The sequence below is a fragment of the Palaemon carinicauda genome, chromosome 26 (assembly GCF_036898095.1).
Source record: "Palaemon carinicauda isolate YSFRI2023 chromosome 26, ASM3689809v2, whole genome shotgun sequence".
Classification (NCBI taxonomy): Eukaryota; Metazoa; Arthropoda; class Malacostraca; order Decapoda; family Palaemonidae; genus Palaemon; species Palaemon carinicauda.
The window spans coordinates 39,812,922-39,817,921 of NC_090750.1; the positions used below are offsets into that span (position 1 = coordinate 39,812,922).

Consider the following 5,000-nt stretch of genomic DNA (forward strand, 5'->3'; position numbering starts at 1 on the left):
CCCGTTCCCCTCCATACAAGCGAAGAACCCCGCCAGAGAGTCAGCCGGTGGGCGGAGGACCTCGTCTTGTAGGCCTAAGTCCCTTCCTAGAACCACTCCATCCGCGCAGTGGAGGGAGCTGACTACTAGGATGGGCAGCCTAGACGTGTCTCCCCATCGAGATGGTAGACGGGGCCGGGCACCCCCGTCGATCTATTTCACGGAGGAACCCGTCCTGTCGTCCAGGGCCTCGAGGATAATGGGTCTCATTCCCAGACAACAAGCTGAGGGACCTAACTAGGACCTCAGGCTTGATACCTAAGAGAGCAGGAGACAGTCCTCCTAGAAAGGCCTCCAAGAGCCTCGACAGGGAGACAGCCGAGGAGCGGAGGACCTCGTCTTGTAGACCTAGTCCCGTCCTAGAGCCACTCCATCCGCTCAGTGGAGGGAGCCGTCTCCTAGGATGGGCAGCCTCGACAGGTCTCCCCATCAAGATGATAGTCGGGGACGGGGGGCCTCCGTCGAACTATTTCACGGAAGATCCCGTCCCGTCGTCCAGGACCTCGAGGAGGTAGGAAACGTCGGCCTAAGGGGGTAGAATGAGCCGAGGGTCCCGTCAAGGTCCCCGTCGAATAGGTGTAAGACCGCTAAATAGACGGCTATACCCAACTCTCGCCTCTGCGGCAGTGCCCATCCTCAGTCCACAACCTAGGGCGGAGGCGCCCGTCGCCATAGCTCTTCGGCAATGAGGGCATGCCAACGGGGTAATCTGCTTACAGGGTGGAGGTCCTTGTCGCACGGCAAGACCCATCCTAGTGGAGGACTCCCCCTTTAGGACGGAGGCCCTCATCACCATGGAGATGCCCGTCATAACGGGGGCCTCGCCTACAGGACGGAGGCCCTCTCCACCATGACCATGCCCGTCATAACGGAGGACTCCGCCTAGAGGACGGAGGTTCTGGATGACATGGCAATGCCCGTCCAGTGTCAGATCAAAGTCCTGTCTACAATCACGAGCTCGGTTGGAGGCTCTCCCGGGGCCGCCTCGATGAGTCAGGCCGAGGAAGGAGTCTTCTGACACCCTCACGGAGGGGCCCGTCACCACCTCGAAGGCTCAAAATGACGGAGGCACCCTTCTCACCTGGAAGGGCTTAACCGCGAGACTCTTTCAGAGCGGGGAGGGCCCGTGCTGACTCTACACGTGCTCTGATCCCTCCGTGGCACCCCTCCACGGAGGAGCCTGTGCCTTTATCAAAGGCTCGTTAAGTGACAAAGGTGCCCATCTCTCCGGAAGGTCTTAGCCGCAGGTCCCGTCGGAGCGGAGGTGCCCGTGTTGAATCTACACCCCATCACGAATCTTGGAGGGTGATCTCCTTTATAAGGGGACACAAATTGAGCAACCAATACCTCAAGAAGTAATTGACTGGCGAACTCGCCTTAACAGGGTTATGGAGGAACCTGTCTAGAAGAATTCATCTTTGGCTCCTTCCGAGGAGAGGGACGTAAAGTTGGGCATAGCCATTGATAAGGTGTTCACCCGAATAAGGACACCTCCAAAGGTCACAGTTCAGCCAAACTGCTACAGGGCCCAAGAGCACAGGGCAAGTATTAGGCCTTAGTAGGCCTTCCACTTGGGACTAGTGAGAAGGAGTCCTAGTAGGGGTAGGACAAGGTGCCCCGGAAGACCGGCTAAATCTCAGTTGACCCAAACCAACAGAATGACTTACATTGGGAATAACCCTGGATTTGTCACAGGTCAAGACCTTTTCCATCCATAGGCAGTCTGAACAACCTGGACAAAGTTCTCCTTCCCTTCCTTCGAGGACATCCCAGAAGAATGAAGGAGGGGCAGAGGTTGGTAGGACATCTGGTGTCCTTAGAGAGGCTAGTCCCGCATGGGAGACAGATCCCAAGGAGGGTTCAATGGAACTTAAAGGAGAGTTAGAACCAGAGAAGTTCCCCAGACAAGTGGTGCCAGTCCGGCAAGGAACCAGACAAGCCGTAGAATGGTGGCAGGATCGGTCACGCACTCTAAAAGGAATGCCCCTGTCCTCCCAACCTCCAGAATCCGCCAGTTTACGGACGGGTAGAAAGAAGGAGGGGGAACGCACCTCCGGGGAAAAGACAGCGAATGGGACTTGGACAGAAAGGGAGAAGTCCCTGCAAAGCGATGTCCTAGAGATGAGAGCAGTCCAGGGAACCTGCAATTATTTCACGGAAGACTTGGAAGGGAATTCAGTGGCCCTGATGTCGGACAAGGCAACCTTGGTTGCATACGTTTAGAAGATACGAAGGGCCCGGGACCATGACTCTCCCCAGCGCAGGACGGAAGAAGTGGTTGGTGAGACGACGTCGGCGATGGAGGACTCCGCGTATAGGAGGGTATTCGACTTGATTAAAGGCTACATAGCCTGGTGGAACCCGTCCTACAGGAGTTGGAGACGGGGACCTCCGGCTTGAACAAGTTCTAGCCTACACCGCCCAGAAAGAGTCCTCACTTTCCCTTCCTGAGGCCACAAAGTAATTACCACTCGAGGGAAAGTGGACCAAACGGGACTTACAAGACAGGGGAAACCCTGGACATCCTTTGCCAGGGCTTCTCAGACGGAAGGGCGACATCAGCAGTCACCTTCTTCTCCCAGTTCGAGTCTGCCCTTTCAGGGGGAGGGCTGAGATCAAAATAGTTGTGTAGACTGGCCCTTCAGATCCTGGATTGGGAAGGAAAAGAGAAAATCAACCCTACAGCAAACTTCATTCTGGGGAAGAAGAACGTCCTAGCAGGCGGCCTCAGCAGAACAGGACAAATAGTTGCATCGGAGTGCTCCCTGCATCCACGAGTGGCAAGCGACATCATTCAGATGTGGGGGTACCCAGTAATGGATCGGTTTGCAACAAGGAGGACGAACAACTCTCCGTATTCTGTTCACCTGTCCCAGACCCGAAGGCGGCATTGGAGGACGTGTCTCAACTCAGATGGGACGATCTAGACGTGTACGCCTTTCTCCCCCTTCTCCCTAAGAAGTCGTGTCCTCAACATGGGGGCAGCAACCAACCTTACAATGACTTTGGTAGCCCCTTTGTTGGTCGGAGAGAGAGTGGTTCGCAGACCTAATGAGTCTCGCCTCTCTCCCTCCCTGGACTCTTCCCAACATACCAGATCTAGGGAGACGACCACATTTTCAAGGGTTTCACGAAACCCACAAGCCCTTCGTCTTCTCGCCTGGAGGTTATCCAGTTCCTCCTGAAAAGACAAAGGTACTCAAGCAAGACAGATAGGAGGATGTCCCTTTACCTGAGGAAATCCTCTACGGCCATCTACCAATCCAAGTGGACGATGTACGTCAAGTGGACAAGGACAAGAAGATAGAACCATTAAAAGTATCCATGCCCATTATGGAGGATTTCCTGGTCCATCTCAGGGATAAAGTGGCCGTGACAATCCTAGCGGTTAAGAGAGTGCGAACTGCCCTTGGTAAAGTTTTTCTCCTGAGAGGCATAGTTCTCGGTTCTTCAAGACAGGTGTCCATGCTCATCAAGACTTTCGAGCAATCAGACCCCTTCTGCCCCGAGAATCCCGAATTGGGACCTGGCAAGGGTTCTGGATATGCTCCTAAATCCACCTTTCGAACCCTTAAGAGACATTGTAGGCAGGAATCTCACATTCAAAGTGCTCTTCTTGTTAGCGTTAGCCTCAGCTAAGTGGGTGAGCAAGCTACAAGGGTTTTCGTATGAGGAGGAGTTTTCTAGAGGTTGGAAGAAGAGACCCCTTAAGTTAGTCTCCTCCTTCGTCGCCAAGACACAGGATCCGTCAGTTTGGGTTCCGAGGTGTGGGAGCTTTACGATCCCAGCAATCCCAAATGAGGTAAACCAGGAAGGTTTGAAATTGTGCCTCGTCAGGGTGATTAGGAAGTGTCTTAAAGGAACGGCGAAGCCCCGTCCGTCTATCAAGAACCTCGTCGTTTCCTAGGGTCAAACGAAAAAGAACATCTAGAATACAGTTTCCTTTTGGGTCAGACAAGGAATTAGGCAAGCTCCCTAAAATGAGGGGTTTTCAGTGCAAGAGAACCAAGGGCTCATGATGTTAGGGTTCTAGGCACCGTCCTTTCATCTGTAAAGAACATGTCGGTGGCTCAGGATCTTCGAGCAGGGACTTGGTCTAACCGGTCGACATTTCACTGATCATTATCTCTAGGACGGTACGAGGAACTCCCCAGGATGGGCTTTCGGTCGGGCCGGTCATCTCAGCCTTCCATTCGGATTGACGAATTAAGTCCCGGCCTCGATAGGGAACCACAAATGTTCTAGACACGGGGAGGCTTATTTTTCGTTGTCACCTTTTCCCCCTTTTTCTCGTACTATCAGTTGTCCTCAGAGCTGTCGCTCATTAGACAAGCCTCAAGAATCGCCATTATGGAACAAGAACAAGGAAGAAAATCGCAGAAGGGTAAGTGTTACCACACTTAATGAGTTTTTTGTGTAGTTTATCCTACTGTCCATGGGGGTCTTGGGCTACGGGCACTCCCTCCTCCTAAGGTGTAAGTCTCCTAAGCAAAGTGTTTCGAGGTAAGTGTCTGTGTCGGAACAAATCACAAATTTTAAGTAATTTGTATTTTTCCTAACATACTTACCGAGAAACACTTTCCAGGTATGGCCCCCCCAACCGTCCCCGCAGTGCCTTACAGTCCTAGAGTATTGTTCCTTACATAAAACATACTGACTAGGTAGAGATCGTCGCCACATGGCTGACCTCGGGCATTGCCCCAGGTCACGTTCTCTTCCGCTAACGGGTCACGTTGGATATAGTAGGGTAAACTACGCAAAATTCTGGTCGTTAGAGAGGAGCCACCAGTGACTCCTAAGCAAAGTGTTTCTCGGTAAGTATGTTAGGAAAAATACAAATTACTTAAAATTTGTGATATATATATATATATATATATATATATATATATATATATATATATATATATATATATATATATATATATATATATATATATATATATGCAGTATATATATATATA

At 51.7% G+C, this 5,000-nt stretch overlaps 1 protein-coding gene across 1 annotated transcript in view; it reads left to right on the top strand.

Moving 5' to 3' along the window:
• LOC137619891 (potassium voltage-gated channel subfamily H member 2-like) overlaps positions 1–5,000 on the top strand; it is a 913,085-nt gene that overhangs the window by 907,703 nt on the left and 382 nt on the right. The gene's annotated exons all lie outside the window — the stretch shown is intronic.